At 51.5% G+C, this 15,412-nt stretch overlaps 1 protein-coding gene across 2 annotated transcripts in view; it reads right to left on the reverse strand.

Moving 5' to 3' along the window:
• Positions 1–15,162, reverse strand: part of LOC116947871 (uncharacterized) — an 82,610-nt gene extending 67,448 nt beyond the window's left edge. Inside the window, exon 1 of one of the 2 annotated variants that reach the window (XM_032964104.2) lies at positions 14,805–15,162. The gene's annotated coding sequence lies outside the window, so the exon portion shown is untranslated. The remainder of the gene's footprint in view (positions 1–14,804) is intronic. The other variant, XM_076071109.1, reaches the window with a different exon arrangement.
• Positions 15,163–15,412: the final 250 nt, after the last annotated feature.

Raw genomic sequence — 15,412 nt, forward strand, 5'->3', positions numbered from 1 at the left:
TGGTTTACGAGGAATCACTAACAAAATGGTAGTGGCAAAAAAAACAATCAGGCTTGGGTTCAAGGTTTTCATAGCAGCGTGTTATAACCACTGTGCTACCGCTCCACCCTCTGGTCTACATGCTAAGAAAAATACAGAGCTCTGTAATAGTTCCTTTATTTTGTTGAACCAGACCAAAACTCAAGAGACCAGAGGAGTTATTTGTAAGAGTGACCCCCTCGGGGCGATGGTCTGCCAGGATTAAAATCGCCACGTATAATCCCGACTGGGTACATTTTGCCGTGTAATTTTTTTATTTTGGCAAACTTGGGAACCCGACGGCGGCCTGCTCTTGGTGCCAACGACGATTGCAGCACTGCAGTAATGACCAGGGCGGCCGCTAGATTCGAACTGCAGACCTCTGCAACGAGCGCCGAGGCGAGCGCGCTGGGGTTGTTAAAGAAATAGCGCAATACTGCGCCAACACTCGTAACGCGTGAAGGGCATTCGCTCTGCACCCCCCTCCCACCCCACAAAAGACAAACATCCCCCGTATAGCCTTAAATACTGTTGGGGCAAGTGCTGTTAACGAGTAGCACCTAGGAAGGCCAGAACGGCAGCACACAAAGGGGTGGGTGGCCAGCACCACGCCTGGCCACCTTTGTTTAAACATCGCCACTGGGGAGACGCACTGCACCAGGTACTCGGCTGAGGCCGAGTCGACGTTAGGGGAAGTCCCTGGACCGGTTCAGATAACCACCACAGCTGATGGCCATGCGCAAGAAATGAACTCTGGCTGCTGGGTTCGTTGCGCAGCGCGCTAACCGTTCCACCACCGCTCCCCCCTCCACCCCACTGCGTCCGTTACCACTCAGCCACTGCCTTCTCCCCCTCCACACCACCTCCCAACTCTATTAACTCCCCTGCACCGCCCGCCCGTCCGCACCTCGCCCGCTGTCCGCACTTGAACCCCCCTCAAGCGCACGCCGTTCTGGATTGGACAATCAATTCCGGGCAAGACAATAACAGCGGCGCGGCGCACGTAATAGGCTCTCGCTAACAGCATTTGCGCGGGCAATCTAGGCTAGAGGATGGGGTGGGGGGGATAAATAAATGCATCAACAGATTGATGGATACGAGACGCTGCGTGCACGCATCCTGCCCGCCGCCGTGTTCTCATCCTCAAAAATCACGGTTTGCAGAGCACAGGGCACCCCCCCCCACCACCCCAAAATGGCCCGAAACGCCAAGCGGGCAGCAACAAGCAGCACTTTGGATGTGCGATAGACAACGGAGAAGAGTTAAGAGGAGCACGTGCGTGTGTCGTGCACGCGCGCCCCACAGACGGTTTAGCTCTGCACCGTAGTATATACAGGACGAGGGGGTGGGTGGCCAGCACCACGCCAGGCCGCCTTTGTCCCCCCAGTGGCGATGTTCACACACCACACCAGTTACTCGTTTGAGGCCGAGTCGACCTAGGGGAGGCCCGGGACCGGTTAAAATAATCGTCACCGGTGGTGGCCGTGAGCGGAAATCGAACTCGGATCGCCGGGTTCGTAGCGCAGCGTGCTCACCGCTACACTACAATGCGTTACGCTTCCACATGCGCGGGTCACGTGACAGATGACGTCACAGCTCACTTGCCGTGCAAAAAATATATACATTGAGCTCCCCCCCACAAAAAAAAACAAAAGTGTATTTTTATAATTTTTGCATGGTGTACAGTCTGCAAAGTACCCACATGGCAAATTTCAAGTTTGTTGCATGTCGGGAAGTACGCTAAACATTTTGAACAGACGTGCATAATGACAACTTTGCTTTTTATATATATGGAGATATATACTCTCTCAAGACAGGCCATGTCGGCGAGCACCTATTTAGGCCGGGACAGCACACGAGCCAGCAGCGACCCGAGCCCTACTGCCTTTGTCTCTCCAACCGCCCCCCCCCCCCCCCCACTGGATTAGGTGGTAATTTCAGGCCGAGTAAACCTAGGGGAGAATCAATCCCGATTTCAAACGATGTTGCAGCATGGCCATGCAGCACTAGAGTCAGTGTTCATAATCAGAATCAGGATATGTATTCATGCTGGAGGAATCCGACTAGCTATGAAGCTCTTTTTCACAGATGTCCAGTGTTAGTGGGGGTGTGGCACTGCGCGCCAACCAACAATCCAACGCGCACGCACACAGCACAAGACAACGCCACTGCACACGTTTACAACGACATGGTGCGGTACACAACACCCATCGGTTGTACGGTACCGCGATCCTACGCTCCCCCGCGTCTACGCCCCGATCGGCGTGGCCAACCGATGGCCGAGACGACCGCCCCGACGACCCGCACAGCCTGGGTAGGCCCTCGTCATCCAGCAGTGGATTCACGACGGGGCTGCAACCTGCAGCGACAGAGCCCGACTTTGACAGCACCTGCTGAGTTACGATCATGATTGACACAAGAGCTCTCCTGGATAAGCAGAGTCGGTGCAGACACACACCCTGGGTTTCCCCACCCTCCCACCCACCCCCCCCCCAATATCACTTAACATTACTACAGACATAAATTTTGCACGAGCTGTCAAAAAAAAAGGTCAAACTTTACCCACGGATAAACGATAGCTTGCTGGCGCACAAGGTCCACTGACGGTCCACGCCCCTCCCCGCCCCCCCCCCCCCCAAAAAAAAAAGATCAGCATTGGAAATTCCACATTCCCACGACAGGGACCAGTTCGTCCCGAAAACAACCCCCGTTGACCTCTCCGCGCGCAGCGAGACGCAGCATCACCACACGGCGTTCATTTCACCAACCACCGAGACACGACGATGATGATGATGATGACGACGATGGCAGTAACAGGCCCACCCAGCCGCGAAGTCTATCGAGTGTGCAGGCGGTGCAATCGCAGCGGTGCCCACAAGCCGCAGGGGACCCAGGCGTCTGGCAACGAAGGGGGGAGGGGGGGGAGATTGGATGGGTAGGGGGGGGAGATTGGATGGGTGGGTGGGGGCCTACCCCCACCGCACCCTCCCGCCCCCCCCATTTCACTCCTGGCACCATGGTCCACGCCAACCACGTGAAGCCACAAAGTCCATCCTTGTTTGGATTCGAAACAATTAAAACTACATTTTTATTATCATTATTTCACCAGGTAAGGCCCACTGAGCAATATAGTTCTCTTTCAGAAGTGACGTGGCTTTCACAAATTATTGCTCAACGAAGTGGGCTTATCATGGACGTGGAAATTTATAGCAGCCATATACTCTGAACGCATGATGTTGATTCTAAACGGGGAGGGGGGGGAAACGGAACGCCCGGAACCAAAAATTCCACGCAACCACAGGGAGAAGAGCGACATTCAAACTCCAAATACACAGGCGTCAGGATCGGGATCGAACCCACGACCTCCTGTATACCGAGCAAGGGAGTTAACATCTCGCCGCTGTTGCACCCCAAAAACGCGACCCTGGAGGGTTGGAAGCCCGACTGACTGCTCCACCGACAGAGCTGTAATCCAGTTATATTCTACCTTAAACAACACCCGACCGACCATATATACTATACATGTTATAACTTCTGTATGTATATACACACACACAGCGTACCGCTTAGATGTAAAAACCACAACACAAAGTGTGTCCATTTCAACACAAACAAAAACAAAACCACCAGCGCAGTTGGCAGGGAGGGACGCTGGTCTGCGTAATGCTGACGATTCCACAGACTTCAACCGCTACACATTAGTGGCAGTAGTTGCGGCAGCAGTAGTGGAAATCGTAGGAGCAGTAGCGGTCGCAGCAGCAACACCAGTAAGCCAGGTAATGAATTCAGAATTGGTTTGGGCCCAAAACCGTGGGCAGTTCAAGGAATTGGCTGTGGATGATGGGCGGTTGGAGTCCCGGGGCGAAAAAACGCAAAGATGCCTCTTGATGACTCATCAGCTCTCTGGAGCGCACCAGAAAAAACAGGCGCGAGCACACACACTCAATCACACGTACAAAGACAAAGACCCCCTCCCCCCCCTACGGTATAGCCTCAACAGGGCTTTAGGGGCAAGTGCTGTTAGCGAGGAACAACCCATTAAGGCCTGCACGGCCCACGACAGGAGTCCGGGTGGCCAGAACCGCGCCCGGCCGCCTTTGCCTCCCGAGTGACGATGTTTTACACACCCTTGCCACATTACATGACGCGCACACACTCGCGCGCGCGAGCAAATACCCACAAGATGTGCGAGCATGCGCGAATACACACACACACGTTCACTTATACACACACACGTTCACTTATACACACACACGTTCACTTATACACACACACCGATGCGTATACAAAAATAAAACACATGCACGTGCGTGAAAACACACGCATTACCTTGCACACACGCGGACACAAAAACAAAGATCTCCCGTACTGTAGGGGCAAGTGCTGTTAGCAAGCGCCTATAAAGGCCGGCACGGCACACGAGGGGTGGGTGGACAACACCACGCCCGGCCGCCTTTGTCTTCCCGGTGGCGATATTTACACATCACCCCAGATGCTCACTCGATGCCGAGTCGACCTAGGGGAGGCCCAGGACCGGTTCAGATAATCGTCACCGGTGTTGGCCGTGAGCGGGAATCGAACTCGGGGTTGCCAGGTTCGTAGCGCAGCGTAGCGCGCTAACCGCTGCACCACCGCTGACCCAAACACATGACACACACACACTCTGACACACACGCATGCACACCACATCACGAACACACGCACACTGACGCACGTGAACACTTACGCACACACGCACATAGATGCATACGCGTACACACACACTCGCCACAAAACACCGACTAAAAAATATATATAGAGGCACAAGCGTAATCAAATGCATCCACCCAAACACACATGCACACCAACGCCCACACAGACAACAATACACAGACATGCAGACACGTACAGAAATTCTTGCTTGCATGCATGCACGCGCACACACACGTGGCCAGCTTACGTCACACTTACCTGCCAAATACACAACGCAGCTCAACACCAAATGGCATGCAGAACGCTCTCGCACGCAGCCCCAGTGACTACATGTGCAAGCCTTGTGTGTATGTGTGTGCGCGTCTCCAGCGTGAGAGGAGGCTCGTGAAGGACGCTGCTGCTGGGCAGTTTGTGCGAGGGAGTCGCCCTCCAACAACAACTTGAGGGCAGAGGAGCGCCGCTCACAACGAGCAGAGCGCCGGGCGGCTAAAATGCAGCAAGTTGGCACAGTAGGGGGGGTGGGGGGTACAGCCTGTGCGTCTGCCAGTCATCTCAGGTCAGCCAACCCATGGCACCCGGGTCTGTCCCGTGACCTCCTGTCAGCGAGCCTTCAACAATTCACGGGGCTTCGTGGTGCACCTAGCCTGGCACGGGCGCCGTGGTGACGTGACCGTCACTTATAGGTGGCATTTGACGGGTTTCGGTATTCAGCGTACGGGGAGAGAGCATGTTGCCCGCCTTCAACTGGCGCTGCTGCGTGGTCACACAACCCGTGACCGGCATGGTGAGGGGCGCTCATTCAGCAGTGGATTAAAAATAAAGAGCGGCTGTCCACGGGCATTAACATCCACAGACTTTGCTCAACGAACCACCCCCGCACAAACGCAGAGACTCGGTGCTATCACGAGCCACACGGGCAGCAGAGCCGAGCGTTTGTTAGCGAGCACCTATTTAGGCCGGTTCAATTCAGATGCCGGTGGTATGGGACGCACCATCATGCCAGGCCACCTTGGTCTCCCCACACTTGCCAATGGTTTCACCCATTTAAAAGAAGGTTGAGCCGACCTAGGTAAGGCAAGGCCCAGAAAAAAAAACGTTCACAACGCGCAACTTCCCAACGCCGTGGGAACACACCACAAGTCGCCTGGCATCGCGTAACGCCGTGCACCAATCGCCGCACCACTACCACCACCTCCCTCCCCCCGCCACCATTGCGTAAAGCACCGCGGGGGTACACGGAGTGACAATCGACATTTATGAAGTCCGTATGCCAGAGTTTGCTATCTTGCAGCCTCGAGATCACGTGAGGTCTTGCCCAGGCGTGTGGGGACAAGCAAGAGCCACGGGGGGCAATTTCGACTCTCGATCAAAGTTCCCAGGGTCCGGTAACGCGCGCCAACAAGCACCTCCGATTAGGCACGGTCGGCTCTGTACGGTACGAAAGAAGTTAAACGTACGTGCGACGGACTCGCCCCAGAAGAGGGGACGTTAGTGTCACGAGTGGGGGGGGGAGCCAAATGTCCCCCTCCGTACGTTGGGGGGCAGTGGCTACGTCACGGGCTGTGTGAATTGTTGTACCGTGCTTCTATACTCCCGTGTGCCAAGTTTGCCCACGGCATTCAGACTGCCCGCACTGGCCAGCGCCGAGAGGTGTGGTCAAATAACACCCACCCACCCCCACCACGAGTCACATGGCGCAGGAAGGCCCTCATCCAGCAGTGGATTGACAAAATGGTGGGACATTCCACACCCAAAGTGTCCAAGGGTTCTCTCTCCACGAACGGCCAAAGTTAAGACTTAGGCAAAAGGAGCAGCCCTGCAACTGCTCACACCTCTGCTGACAGAAGGGCCTCCGGCCAGAGGGAGCTCTTGAGAGCACCTGGCAGAAGAAAACTTGGCCTACTCTTCCACGGTGACCAGACGTCTTGGAAGGTGGCAGTAACCCACACACTTTACCCAACCGCACCCCAAAGTGGGGTGTGGGATTTAAGGAATTAGTTTCAACTGCCGCGCCAGTTAGATGAGACAACACAGCGGGCCTTTGACCTGCAAGTCCAGGGTGTTGATCATGACAACCACAGCAGCTCCGCAAAGCGGATGCAGATCACGAACGCATCGGTGGTGGACATCTATGGAAAGGTCGGGCGAAGGCGTCTCCTCCCCGCTCAATCCCACGCGACACGGTTGTTCACCTTCGATGGCGGGGCCGAGCCAGGCGGTGCAAATTCCACGTTCCCATGGCAAGCAAGCATCGCGATCTCTCCATTTCTCTCTGTATGGACCACCAACACCGCTGACTTGGCCACGAGGCGGTACTCGTTATATCAACCTCACTTGGGGATGATGGTTCGAGTCGGAGCGGGATTCGAGTTCGGAGCCTTAGCGATTTGCGAGTCAAAGCATTCCTTGGCACGAATGTGGCTTTCCAAACTAATTATAATCAAGGCTCGCATTCCATCGCTGTTATACAACACACGCAAGAGCGCTTAACCACCATCAGCCCCGGCGTGTCGTATACACCGGGCACACACACGGACGACAGAAATGATTGGACGTAACGATCCGATTTGTTGCTGACCACGTGCATCTCAGTAGTCGGTGGAAGCATTAAAAAAATGCATCGATTCAACGTCGAGTTTTTTGGTTTGTTTGTTTAAGCCTGTGATGCACGCATTACAATACAAGGGTCATTTTATTTTCAATTCAGAAATGCGAGTTGTGTTTGTGTGTGGGGGGGGGGGGGGTGTTTCACGTGGCTACCTGCAGTCACGAATGGCCAATCGATTAACCGCAATGATCAAGTGACAATAGATTATTATTGCATGGAATAATTAATCGCTACCATGAATCGTAACAATTAATTTAATTGCTGCGATGAAGGGGCGGGGGGGGGTAAATGATCACGGCTCTGTTAGCCAGATGTCCTTCACTTTCTGCTATCCGCATTCCAAAAAAAAGTATAAATATCGTTCACTCCGATAATCGCCCAATTTCATTAATGTACTGACCTATACATGGGGTGGCGCGATAGAGTAATAATTAACTAAATTAAACTCGGGTGGCATTATTAAAGAGGAATAACAATCATTATTTAACCCCCCCCCCCCCCCAATATAAAAAATAAAATGCGAATTGCACAAACCGCAAGTCCCTCAAAATATGCGCGGTTGAGGTGCGGGAGAGTGAGAGAGAGAGAGAAGTGGAGAGAGCACGAGGGAGTGTCAGAAAGAACGCGAAGGAGAGCGAGAGAGCGAGTGTGAGTAAGAGAGAGTGAGAGCGCGAAAGGGAGAGCGAGAGAGAGGGCGCGCGTTTGGTGGGTGTGGTGGAGGCACCCATAATTGGCCTCCAGGCATCACCACTCACCCTGCATTGGGACAACGATGACCATCACCATCATCATCAGCAGCAGCCATGGTCTAGCGAATGCTGGATGAAGGCATCCCCCCTCAACCCCCCACCCCCAGCACCGTCGCCCCTTCTCACGATCCCGCGACGGATGTGCCACTCCACCGAAGCAACGAGGGCACGAGGAGGCGCTGACCCCCTCGCTCCAGACATCCTCCTCCTGGGACACGTTCCACTCCTTGGCTGCCACTCCGGGCATTATCCGGCCATCATCCCTTCCAGCGACGTGTCCTCTCTCTCTATCCAAGTCCACTTGCTTTAACCGTCTGAATGATGTCATTAAACCTTAAATCTACATTAACAACTCATTTCTTTCTAACTGCTTTTTTGCGTTAAGTTTGTCCCCCCCACCCCCTGCACCTCCGATTAGCACGGTTGGCTACGTACGGTGAAAAATAAGTTCACAATGCATTCATACATGAACCTGAATATAGTCCCGAATCCATCATCTCTCCACAATGTATGAATGCAGCACTTATTTCATACCGTACGCAGACAACCGTGCTAATCCGAGGTGCGGGAAAGAGATAGGTTTGTGGAGGAGGTGGATAAGTAGGTGGTTGCGTGGATTTATAGGGTTAGTAAAAGAACACATTTAGAGACTTCTTGGTGGGCAGTGGGTACGTAGTTGAGTGACAAGGTATGTAGCCAGCGAAGTAACCAGCTGGGTAGACAGATGACAAGGGCGATTTACGCACAAAAGAAAATCCCATTGTTAAAATAATTTCAGAATTCGTCACGTATTTAACGTCAACTCAATTTGGCAAAAAATAATAACGCCTTACAAAACATGATGATTATGATGCAGCTGCAACCTGGACTCACAAATAATATCCTATTCAATTTATCTCCGAGTAATTTTGAATATTGTAACTTCATTAAATATACACTACATTTGTGTTGCCTCCGTAGACAACGCTAGGATGCGCGATCTCAATGCACAAACAGGTTGGCATGGGGATGTGGGAGCTAGGTTGGTTGACAGGTGTAACATAAACCCATTGTTGTACCGTACTTCTACGCACCTCACGTTTACCAACAAGCACCGCACGAGGAGGCACTCATCCAGCAGTGGAGTGGCAAAAGTGCTGTGCGTGAAATCGAGGAGGCACACACCGAATCGCGCAATTAAAACGGACGCAGCGACTCCGCCCATCGCCGCGAGGTGGACTGAACCCTTTAAAGAATCGATACCAACTCACACAGAGCCCCCTCTCCATCAGCGAACCCCTTCACCATGATAAACACCGCGTAGAGGCCACAGGCACACATCTGTATAAAAGGCTCTCTGTGTTGACTGTGGGCCCACAAGGGAGCGCTGTGCCCACCATGACATTATATAACACTTTGGCAGCTTGCACATTTAATATTAGCTTACTCCGAGCTCTTTGATCCACACACAAACACGAACTCGTACAAAGAGAATTGGCGCCTTAACACTGGACTTTATAATACACAAACATAGGAGGCCCATAAAACATTCCCCGAAGTTCCTATAAAATTACTCTCTCTATATCATGTACCTATATACCATCGTAGTATTCCTGGACTCACCAGGTTGTGCTCATTTTATGCACCCTGGAGGAACTAATGTATGCCATGATGATGATAATAATGTTGATAAGACTCATAACAACCCTGCCTTGGTGTTGAACTCATTTCGCTCGTAAAATTCAGCTCTACTCTAAGGCAGAGAGAGAAGCAGCCAACAAATAGCTCCACGTGCGCGAGTGTGCAATAACATTCACATCACAATTCACAATTACACTTTCACGTGCAATAAAACTCTCAATAGGTGTTTTAGGGTTTAGCGCATCACAGCGCGGTAGTGGTAACTTTCTCAAGGATAACCACCCCATGGTTCAGGACTGAAGCTACAAAAAATATATCTAATCACAATACTTTCCTGATGATTCAGAAAAAACTTGGATGGGGGAGCCCTTGAGAGCCTCCTGTAGAGGGGATATTAGTCCTACTGGCTAGGTATCTCGATAACAGTGGACGTACGCACACACTTCACCCCACCAGACGCAAGCTGCTGATCAATGAATTTATGAAGCCATCGTCACTGGTTTCTTTCCCCCATCGTTTCAACTCCCGAGGCCGGGGAGATGGAATCGGGAAAAAAATAAACTTATAAACGTTTTTTTTTATTTTACCAGGTTTAGGCCCACCGAGCTATAGAGCTTGGTTTCAGAAGCGACCTGGCCACAAATGATAACCCAACGAAGTGGCTTATCACGTGGAAATATATAGCAGCCAAACACTCTGAACGTGTGTCGACTCTAAATGTGGAGGGGAAAAACCGGAGGACCCAAAGTTAAATCCACGCGACCATAGGGAAAGAGTGCGACATGCAAACTCCAAATATACAGGCATCAGGGTCGGAATAGAACTCACGATCTCCTGTATAACAGGCGAGATAGTTACCATCTCACCACTGTGGCGTCTTATGACGGATTTCCAAAGTATATTGCATCTCCATGGCCTGATGTGAATATCAGTTAAGTCGGTGTATGATGTACCGTCAACCATCATCAATGAGCAAACATCATCATCATCAGCATCATCGCCGTCGTTAGAGTTAATGTTCTGCAAGGCAGGTGAAGAAAGGGCTCGTAACATTTTGCGTTTGCACTCTTGAGAGACTTGCGAGGGTAATTACCATCTCGCCACCGTGGAGGCGCCCTCTGAATTGCAAGTTCAGTGCGCTAATCAGGATCGAGTTCAGTGCGCTTAACCGCGACAACCACAGCAGTATCCACTTCATCAAGAATGGCAACACAACTTTACATTCGGTATATCTCATTGGCAGCCAAGGGATGGAATGCGTCCCAGAGGACGTCCGTGCGCCGAGGAGATGGAGCGATGAAAGCAGTTTGTGTGCACGTGCCACGTGGGGGGGGGGTTATGACGCTGCAGGATATTGAGAGGTGGGGGCTCTTCATCTAGCGGTGGATTGACCATGGCTGCCGATGATGAACATCAGCCCACCCAGTCAATTACACGTGCCTAATCCCAATCACATAGCCAAGTGTAATATTATTAATATCAGCACAGTAAAGCTGGTCACATCAGAATCAGAAATATTCAATTATACTGGAGGAGTCCGATGAGCTATGAAGCTCTTTTTCACAATGTCCAGTAGAGGCCAAATCAGAGCATTGCAACAAACAGTACCAAAAAAACATGATAGAAGGGCAAAGTACAAGAAAAAAAACCACATGTCGCAGCCTATACTGTCTCGGCGAGTGAGTCACAACCACGTCACAGCCTAAAACACAATCACGTCACAGTCTAAAACAACCACGTCACAGTCTAAAACAACCACGTCATAGCCAATCCGCTTGTCCGAACAGTATCAGCCATCTATTCTCACGCGTAACCTGTCCCCGTCCGTGTTTCATTCATTGATTACATAAGCCCTCTCTCTCTCTCTTCATTAAGCGACTGTACATAATCCGTAATGCGTGAATGGCGGGGAGTGCGAATTACGTCGGGGGTCAAATAACACTTGCTCAAACTATTACAACAACTGCGCTACCGGAGAGTACTGCGACCTGGTTTGGGCCAAGACAAAAACAACATTCCATAAACATATCGAGTGCAGTCGTGCACGAATGATATTTACCCAAACGGAGGTTTTACACGGGTCTCTGGGTTCGTTCGGCAGTCCGAATGGGCTCGGCGCAGTTAGCGTCTCAGCCTTTCGCGTACGGTGGGATAAAGTATCAAAAGTACTCTCTCGCCTCCTCTACGGAGCAATGCGAAAAATACCCTCCAGGGTTTTTGGTCCACGTCGATTCGTCCGCAGTGTGGTGTCGTGGCAGAGCCGCATCTCTACCAAGCTTCAAGCCAACGGAATCAAATGGCATAATCATCGTCACCACCAACTAGCATATGTTTCGCAAGCCTGGATCTGCTGAGGAGACCCACAAGGTCAAAAACCGGTCCAGAGTTTGCTGATATCTCCTTATACACATAATGCTGAATATCAACGCAAGATGAGTTTATGTACCCATCATGTTAGGTCGATATTAAACTATTTAATTCATTGCTCTAGCCAGGTTTAATTGCACCCACGTGAAATTAATTGTAAGACCGGTTGCTCGTGACAAATATATTAGGTCAGAAAATAACCCAGCTTAACATATAAATGTTGTTGACATATCTACGTAAAAAGCATGACGTCAGCAACACTTTTCACGGCCAAAAAAAATAATAACAGATTATTATGCCGTTGTCAGTGTAAACATGTCAAAGAATAAACTCGCCAAAAGTTGCTGTGCAAGCCAAAAAGTTACGACACCGTCTAACAGCAACGTGTGGTTGCTGCTTGGTGTCCAAGGTTGCTGCTGTTGCTGCTATATGAAAAACGTGGTTCTTGTTTGTGTGGTTTGTTGCTGGACGGTATTACCTTCAAAGTTATTGCGGGATGTAAATTATTGCTGTGATATGGAACGTGAAGTTGCGGCTCTGATGTGTTAAGGTCAAGGGTTGGGGTTTTTTCCGTTGCTGTGATACGCAAATGCCAAAAAAAAATCAGGTGTTTGTTGCACTGCACCACGGTTAGACGTCGTCGTAGTATGCGAACAGTGGTTAAGGGTGTGTTAAAAACACGTCACGTTAATTTTGTTTAACCAGATGAGAACTCCAAGAGACCAGGGTAGATAGAGAGCATCTCATTTACAAAAAAAAGTGACCTGGGTCAGCAAAAAGACATCGATGTGTGTCATGTGCCATCCTATTGTTGATGTGATCTGCAAAAGGTGGTTGTTGTTGTTGCTGCTGCTGTATTAAGTCCACCGTTATCGCTGTGATGTGCAGCACGTGCCCGTTTGTGCCGAATATTAAGCCGAGGCGTGCTGCTGTATTGTCAACGAATCAGAATCTCGATCTATCCTGGAGAAATCCGATGAGCTACGAAGCTCTTTGTCACAGGTGCCTGACCGGTAACGATGACAGCGGCAAACAGCAAACGGCAGCCGACTCTGCCCTCTGTCTGCCTGCCGCTGCGTGATGCACCCCCCCCCCCCCCCCCCGTGTTAGTAGTATTCTACTGCGTAGCGTTTTCACCCACCTAGGTGGACCCAACCCACACGCCCATTACAATGTTATACAGCCATCCGGAGCCTCTAGAGAGCTACTCACCGCATGTGTGCGTCTGCCACGACCCGCCTGACAGGGGGAAGGGGGGTGTCGCATCGGCTGGCGCGCTGCACTACGAACCAGCCGCCCGCCAGTTCGATTCCCGCTCGCGGCCAACACCGGTGACGATTCTTTTCACAGGCCCTGGGCCTCCCCGCTAAGTCAATTCAGCCTCAAAATTAGTAGCCGATGGGGAAGACAAAGGCGGCCGGGCGTAGTGTTGGCCACCCACCCACTCGTGTGGCGTTCCGGCACCTTCATAATGCGCTCGCTGACAGCACTTGCCCCAACAGCCTGCCAAAGGCTATACACGCGGGACCTTTGTCAACCCGCCTGAGTTTGATTCCTACCCATGGACACGGATCTCCCCCCCCCCCACCGCACCCCGCAACATCACAACAGCGAGTGCGGGCAAGACTTAGGTGGACTCGGCTTGAACAACAACAACAAAATGCGCAACATTTTGGTTGCAGCGATGCGGTCGAAATGCAAAACGCGTACGAGAAAAACAAAGGCGGTCGGGCGTGGGTGGGGTTGTCCCGGCAACACCACCTTCTGACCATATACACATTTTTAAATAGATTTGCCCATGGGGAGTGGGGGGGGCGAGCATCTCGCTCATAGAAGCACAGTCAATGATTTATACGATGGCACGGCGCAGAGTCCAACTTGACATCCCCACGTGTGGGGTTTGACGCGCGCGTGACGGCGCCAATGATTTACATAGCGCGGAGCAACAACAAAAAATCCATTAGCAATGCAAGAATTCACGCATCTAAAAAAAAACACACACGTTATAACGCAGCTGCTACAAAACATGACATAGGGAATACCTGTTCCACACGCATGACAGTGGCCGACTTAGCGCAACAGCTTGCGGGCGAATTAATAATTATTTTACGGTTCACAATTTTTTTGTTTTTTTAAACTTGCTAATTGTGCGGCAACTTTCACAACGCGGCACTTTGTGTGGCGCGTGAACATTTTCAAACTCGGCAAATTTCTCCTCCAAGAAGATCATATGTATATATTTTTTTTAACGAAACTTTAAGCGTGTTATCGTTTGACAGCTGAGCGCCAAAGTCTTCAGCAGAGAAGCGAATGGCAGGCAGTGGATTATACAAATTGTGTACTGTATTGATCCGCACAGTCAACACGGCGAACGCTGCCTATGATTTGACTAGACAAACAAGACCTCATCGGTAACTTGATATAAACACACACACACAGCGCGGCTTATACACTACATTATCAATAACGTGGTCATGATGTCCTAAACGATCACGGCGTTCTTGACGACGGCGATTGCGAGCGATGTGATAAGTGACGGTAAGCAGTCGTTGCATTTATATTGCGTCGAGAACGAATGGAAACGTCTCGACATGTGATGATGGTACCGATGATGACAGTTGGTGGTGGTGGTGATGATGATGATGGTGGTGATGTCCTTATGCGACGGTGCCTATATGTCGATGATGCCGAAATGTTAATGTGGTCGATCGGTCGGGTGGTGGGTTTGGAGGTGGTGTTGATTAACTCACGGGGTACGCTGGAGCTCGCGAGGATGAGCCCGATGGTGGTGGTGGTGGGGGTTGGTAATGATTCTACTCCGGCATTGGCGAGACGGAAACTTTGACGTCTGTCCCCTTGAATCTTCTAACTCATTCTCAACTCAAGCCAACGCGCGCTCCAGTCTTGCCCCCCCCCCCCCCACACACAACCCTCGGCTGCCCCCCCCCCCCGCCTCTCCTTTGCCTTCCTCGTCGTATCGACCCTTGTGTCTCGTCGTTTGTCCCGTCAACCTCGTCTACCTCGTCTATCTGCTCCGTCCGCTTGTCCTCTGCTGCGTCTCTCGGGCGAAGTCCACGCGACTTGTGATCGCGGTGGGCAGGGTGACGGTGCCTTTTATACCGCTAGCCCAACCCTGCACGCGCGAGTGGAGGCGTGCCTCGCGGAGGCGGTTCCACCAATCGCGATTAATGGGTGTTGCCGCTCGGTTTGGGCGGTGTCCAATGAGAGCTGTAGATTGATAAAGGAAACGCCTCCACCCCCACCTTCCCCCTAGCTCCGCCCACAGAATACGCCCCACCCCCCACGGAGCTGGACCACGCCTCTCCCCCAATGACGCACTTAATGATTGAGTCACAGA

Source organism: Petromyzon marinus, chromosome 31 (assembly GCF_048934315.1).
Source record: "Petromyzon marinus isolate PM22_M1 ecotype Great Lakes invasive population chromosome 31, UKy_Petmar_22M1.pri1.0, whole genome shotgun sequence".
NCBI classification, from domain to species: domain Eukaryota; kingdom Metazoa; phylum Chordata; class Hyperoartia; order Petromyzontiformes; family Petromyzontidae; genus Petromyzon; species Petromyzon marinus.